The following is a 6,934-nucleotide window of genomic DNA, read 5'->3' as shown; positions in this document are numbered from 1 at the left end:
GGGATATTTGAAGGATTCTACACAGGGGAGGGAGTACCTGCTTTAGAGAGAGTCAGTCTTCCTTGATTTTATCGTCTCTGTGGTATGAGAAAAAGATATATATATATATCTTTATATCTATCTATCTATCTATCTATCTATCTATCTATCTATCTATCTATCTCTATGTCTATCTCTATCTCTATCTCTATCTCTATCTATCTATATCTATATCTATCTATCTATCTATCTATCTATCTATCTATCTATATATATATATAGAGAGAGAGAGAGGGAACCCAGGACGCAAGACGGTAGTAATGAAGTAAGTTAAGTACTGTGGTATAGCACTGGTTGGCTTAGTTACTGCTAATTTACAATATAACAGATTTCTATACATTCAGAGTACACACGGTTCCTTCACTTTAAGAGAATTTAGTCTGTGGGTGAGTGGGTTCTGGACCTACCATTGGGGCACATCCATGATTCTTTGGGAAGTGTTTCGCACATAATTTGTGGTTAAGAATTATCCTCAAGTGACTTATTTAACAATGAATCAGGACAGAAGACTCAAGGTTATCCCTGTAGTGACTTCTTTCTCATTGGCTGCTGTTCCTATGCCATTTGTGAGCGAATGAGATGGTGGTAGAGCCAACTTCCTGGGGGATAGTATATAGCCTTAAACGTTTACAAAACCGTGTCCCACATGTGAAAATCAGCTGCCATGTATTCTACAGGAGGAACAAGAGACAAAGGCTGAAAGCCATTGCTTGAGGATTTAATTGTTAATATATTTATTTGTTCATATGCGGCTTCTTTTTAACCTTTATATAATAATTAACGAGTGTGATTTTTTTTTAATTACTCAGTAATAATGACAGATGAGGTCTCCAAAGATGTGCACTTGCTTTTCCTAGGGACAGGACATCAGTTACATACCTGGAAGAGTTGGCAAAAATGCACTCTCTGGTAACTTCAGTTTTGACTCAGAAGACAGATTACTGCGATGGCCAGGTGAATTTGTGGCTGGAAACTGTGCTCGGGGCCCCACGAAGAGTTGGTATTTGAAAGATGTGCTGCAAAAGGAAGCACTTATTAAAGTAGGTCCCAATGGTACCTGGAGTGGGCAGTTCCGACTGGACTTTGCTTTTGTAAGTTACGGTGCTTCTTGGTGGATGTGTCCAAGACCTAGAAACATTGTCATGTGACATTAGTTCACACACACAACAGCTTTTCTGGAAGTAACTCCAGAGAGACAAGACTCTCTTGCTTATATTGACCGTAGCTGTACCACCGACAGCGGGACCTGCTATGCAACGGAAGGACAACAAAAAATTGCTGAATAGAAAACCCCACTGCTTTCCTTCCAACCAGTCAGCCTCACATCGCCACCATCTTTGTCCAGGTCTTCTCTCTAAGAGCAGTTCAAAAGAGATCAACGGACATGAGGTATTGCTTTTCATTTTCCTAAGGGGGAGAGGAGAGTAAAATCAGACACCATTTTCACTAGCTAACACGATATATTTCTGGTTTCATGACTGACTTGGCAAAGGGAAAGCCCAGGTTGAACTGTTTAGGAAGATAAAGGACCCAGGCTTGTGTTTTGAAGACTGGGCTTTTACAAGTGGTTTCAAAGTTGATTGGGCACGTAAAGTCTAATGAAGACAGATCCTGGGAGAGCTAAGAAATTCTATCTGATGAGAGGCCCCGAGTGTGAACACACCACACCAGAACCATGTGGAAACAATAGCCGGCTGCTGGCAACAAAGGTTTCTGCATAACGAGAGAAGTGCCATTGTTCTTGAAGGTCCAATTTGGTAAGCAGCAGCCAGTGCTGACTCGTCAGGCCTGAACTCCAGTAACGAATTGCCAGCGTGCATTCGCTCTAGAGCTGGAATTCCCATCACAGAGCAAGCCACAGCGTCAGCCACCACTCAAACAGGTCGCTGAAAGGTACATTTCATCAGTAAGCAATTTAATACATATCAAAGTGACTTTACCCCAAGTGAGTGGCGATCGTCCGGCTACTCCGTGAAGTTCAACTGCTGGGGGAAATGAGTTCTGTTGTTTATTCCTCCCGTGAAAAGGTGATAATCTGTAATCCTGGGTATTTAAAAGTCGTTTCCTCAAATTCTGCAGCAAACAGTGTAAAAAAAAAAAAAGCCTAATATCTTTCTATCTTAATCACATTCGGTAATGAAGCCCTTTAGATAATTGGTACAGCTTCCTAGTAGGCCAAACTTTCTTTCAAGTTACAAACACTCACAAAAGGTTTACATTCGAAGGGACTGCTTTGGAGATGGGCAGATTTAGTTTGTAAGTACAAAGTGAACATGCAAATTGTCTTATCTTGGGGGATTCACAAACAACCGTCCTTCAGATTGATTTAATACATGTCTTTTTATCTCTGAAAGTGTTAATTAGAAAATAGGGACAGTTCTCTGAACACTTAAGAGTAATAAATAGATCAAAACAGCATCTATGCCTCTGTGATGGGACATCTGAAGGCTTTGTAAAGGGATTAATACAATTGTCAAAAAGCCCACAGTATACATATTTAATGGCGTTACCAAGCTACAGTTACATTTTTAGGACTTTACTGTTAAGCTCTCCCGTATCCGCGACGCTCAGGAAATTGACACTTTGTACAACTTTTGATCCACACTTGAAGTTCCCATCTTATTTTAATTTTTTTCTGCAGTGCAACTCCAAACACATGCCTGGGAAGATTTTAAAATGAGCAAATGTAATAATAATAATAATAATAATTCGGGGGAAAATGGGTGGTTGTATGGGATAAGCTAGCAAAAAAATTGAATTAGTATATTTCCACCTGAATGGAAGATACAGGGCCCTTTTCTGACACTTTCTTCTCACTTTGAACTTGATCCATAAAGTGACAAGCATGGCTACTGAGGAGTCAACTCAGCTGCCCCTGTGGGGCTTGGCGACAAAGACAACTGATGTTATGTATGTATTCTGGTTTGTTTGCAAAGTGGATGCAATCGTGGCATCTTCTTCTCGGGGGTCTCCTGGCAGGGATTGAATAAGATCAGGGTGAACAGCAAGTGTCCTAAAGTTGTGGCAATTGAGGGATTGCTGATAAACTCAGAGGATGATTCTCTATGGTTCAGGCAATGGGCCCTTACATTCATCACTGAAGTCTGAGTGGCATACCTCTATGCGTGTAAAAGGGACTAGACAAGCAACCCAGTCTCTGAGGGTGTGACTTGTCCTGTTTTTCAGTAGAACTAAAGAGGCCAGGTCACTCCTCTAGGTCACTGATTTTCTAATGACTCCATTTGTAGGTGTGTTTTAAGATATATATTTATATTTATAATAGAATTTAATTAGGATATAGAAGCATTCATTTACAGCACTCCTCAAGTGTTTGTGTTTTGCAGCTCATACCCACTTTTCCATTGCCTTTTTTCCTTCTCGCCCCACCTCTGGTCTCTCCTTCCTCACAAATCACTTTCCTTCTACTTTTGTATTTTAAGAGAATATTCTACAGCATGCAATTCTGCATGCCACCCTTGTACCGTGGCCATGCAGATCTTCTCTGTACTCTTTCAACTTTAGTATGCACGCTGCTGAAGTAAACACTCTTCGAACTGCATACTGTTTTGCCTTTATTAAATGTTTTGCTTTATCTAATAGAATATACAGATGGCAGAATCGTAAAAATATATAAAACCTTTTATAATGAAAACATCACTCTCTACCCTCTGAAGTTCCTTCTTTGTGAGGAGATAGAGTTGCCGGTTGTTTTGGAGGTTGTCTGAGCATCCAGGCTTTCCCTTTTTCTTTCCTTCTCACTTTTCTCAGTGACCCCTTTGGGTCCTTCAAACCATTTTCTTTTCCTGACCACATTTGCTAAGCCTACCACTTCAAATCCTTGCTTATGAACCCAGGAATTTCACTCCCTAGGCTTTGGGCTTCAAGGTCACCTTCCTCCATGCTCCCTGTCCAATAGCCTCTGCCTATTCTCTCTCTCTCTCTCTCTCTCTCTCTCTCTCTCTCTCTCCTCATTCCTTCAGGCAGACATCTACCTGCTTCCTGGGAACACCCAACTTCCTCTTCTTGAGATTCCTTTCCATTAACTGTTTTCTTTCCTTTCCCTCGAAGATAATGACCCTGTAAGGGAAAATTATGACGCACCAGTGGTTGGAGCCACTATAAGTTTTTTAGAGTTTACTCCCAACTCTGATTTTATTTATTTCAAGTGTGATGAGTTAGTTTGACACATGGGTTGGCTGGGCAAAGTATCACATGTCATGTGTGTGTCATCTATGGACTTTCTTCATTAATCTTGTACTTAGGAAAATCTCAAGACAACCATCACTCTCGTGTTACAGATGAAGGGACATATGTCCAGGATTGAGCAGTTTGTCCAAATTCCCACGCATCTAAGAAGCAGAGCCAGCATGTAAAATTAGCTTTCCAGCAGATCTGGCCAGGGTGCTCTGCAGCCTCGCCTGGCCTTCAATCCCTCAGCTGATTCTCATTTGACTCACATATGATGCCATCACTGGGTTATGTGGCTTGCTAATGTACTATGCGTATTAAAGTGTCCCAAATCTTCCTTTTGGAGGATTCTTCTTCCATGTCACATATCTGCATTCTACTCATTGCTGAGTTTTACACGAGAAAGAGCTGGCGGAGGCTCAGGGAGAAACACTTGTTAGGGGTTACAAGATGGCAGCTACAGAAAAAGGACAGAAACACAGGGCTTCGGACTCTGGCATTCTCCCTGCCCTGCCCTCCTCTGAGAAGCTTCAGCTTTAAATAAGTTCTTGTCCAAGATACCAAGCTCATAACCCTTTATCCAGCTCCTCCTTTCTCCTGGGAGGTGGGGAATCCCATAATTTCAAGAGTGACTCTTTTTTCCACTGCCTCTTTTGTTTATAGATGTTTTTATTTCCATTACTAAGGAACACTAACAGAAACACTCTGGACCTTGTTGTTTTCTTTTCTTTCTTTCTCTCTCTCTCTTTCTTTCTTTTTTCTTCTTCTCGGCCAACTCTTCCTCACCTCAGTGAAATTCCACAGAGATATTTGTACACACCTCCCCGCTCACATTTCACCCACCCCGGCTCTCAGAGCAGCAGCCCCTGAAGGGTCAAGCATCTTCATACACCAGAGACCACTCTGATTCTAGGCAGATGCCTAGCTAGCATCTCCACTCAGTGACTCACACTAAGCGTTTAGTCCCCTGCTGCTCTTTTAACCCTGAAATGTATCGCCCAGTTTCTGCCTCCTCACTTTCCTCTATGTCTTAGAATCTATGCTTTAGAATCTGCTTAGAAACCCAAACTCTGGTTTCTGGATCCTGCCTTGTTCCTACCACTGCCTATCAGCCTGTGAGATCCAATCTCTGTTATCCAGCCTCATGACTGGGGTTCTTCTAACTCTTGATTAGTGGACTTACTTACCTGTGCCTTAGGGGCCTCCAATCCAGTTTTGGATCTTTCCTTATGTTTCTCTGAAGAGAAGCTTAATTCAGATGCAAGGCAAAGGCCTCTCTGAATTTTCCCAATGTTTTGTTGCCTCAGTGAACCTTTTCTCCTCACAAATAGGTTGTTCTCATGGGAGGCAGACAGGAAAAGCCGGACTCCTCTACAAAGCGCAGGCCAGTGCGGTTAGCTGCATTTTGCTTGGGCCTATGTTGAGTGATTTCATATGTAGACTCTGCAGCAGCTCACGCCTGTGGTCGCTCCCACACTGACCCACCCCTTCCATCGCCTTGGCTAACAGTTCAGTACTGATTCTCTTCCTAGGTGTCTGGTACTGCTTCAAGACCCCCCCCCCCATTTTGCTATCTCTCAGTTTGATTTTCTTTAATTTCCACAGTTTCATCTCTGTATTAATATGGTTCTTAGTGATAAACATGCATTTATAGCGCTTCTGTAACCACTTTATGCATACATGTTCCACCTGGGTGACATGCATGTTGGTGTTGGCCCCTCTATAACAATTGATCATTCATGTATTACTGTAATAAATAAAATGATCGTTATTTCAGTAAAGATTAAGATTTGGGGCTCATAATCTATTTAACCTCTTTCTGTTTCTGACCTGACGCCAATTTCCCTTTGTTGATTATAGTGTGCTTTTCCCTTTTCTTTTTTCTCTCTTTTACTCTCTAGCACGTTGATAAATTCTTCATGCCCTCTTAGTTGGAAACTACACTTGGTCATATGAACTTTCCCTACCTTGGAATATTCTTGAGCTTGTCCTGACTTCATTTTCCTGTTTATTTACATTTAAAAACACATTTTATTTCCTTACCACCATGTATGTACATGCACACACCCACGCATAAATGCCGCCATTACATGTTTGAGGTCAGAGGTCAATTTGAGGGAGTCAGTTCTTTGCTCAGATAACTTTAGGATATTGTGTCTAGGGACCACAGTTAATGAAGCACATTGCAGAAAATGATGGCTGTATGGCAAAAATAGAGGCATTCTATTTAAAAATGATAATAATGTGTAGTTTAACTTGTAAAAGAGAAGATTAAGCAAGGAAGTAACCACCTCTACACATCTGTAACACTGTCATGAATGAAATGCTGTAAATACCCAGTTAAGAAGTAAAGACAGGGCAAATGGAACTATTTGCAAAAAGATATTATAAAAGAACTTTCTGGAAAGAGATCATCCATGCAGAACAGTGAGACTGAGCTTGAGTGATCAAGATTGTTTTAGCAGTGCTTTGTATAGAGAGATTGGACTTGATATTCACACACACACTCACACACACACACAAAGCTCTATAAAGTTTCTAAACTTTAGAAAGAAAAAAAAATCTCTTGAGCAGTCAGGAGCAATTTTGCCCTGACACACGGACATAGTAGACATGGCTTCTTAGTAAAACATTGGACAACTTTGTTTTAAACTGAAGTAGAAGCTGTAACAAGGTCAAGATGCTTTCTCCTGTCAGAAGACCGAAT

The 6,934-nt window shown here is 41.2% G+C and overlaps 1 non-coding gene across 1 annotated transcript; it reads right to left on the bottom strand.

Annotated features, from left to right (window-relative positions):
• Window positions 1-3,478: 3,478 nt before the first annotated feature.
• On the bottom strand, window positions 3,479-3,585 carry LOC121433314. The gene has a single exon (XR_005972306.1). It is a non-coding gene; the product is annotated as a U6 spliceosomal RNA (small nuclear RNA).
• Between the last annotated feature and the right edge of the window lie 3,349 nt (window positions 3,586-6,934).

This window comes from Microtus oregoni, unplaced genomic scaffold, assembly GCF_018167655.1.
Source record: "Microtus oregoni isolate MIOR12 unplaced genomic scaffold, Mior012 000037F_ref0000500, whole genome shotgun sequence".
In the NCBI taxonomy this organism is placed as follows: Eukaryota; Metazoa; Chordata; class Mammalia; order Rodentia; family Cricetidae; genus Microtus; species Microtus oregoni.
The sequence above is the reverse complement of the archived record's forward strand: the minus strand, read 5'-3'. Positions and strand labels throughout refer to the sequence as shown.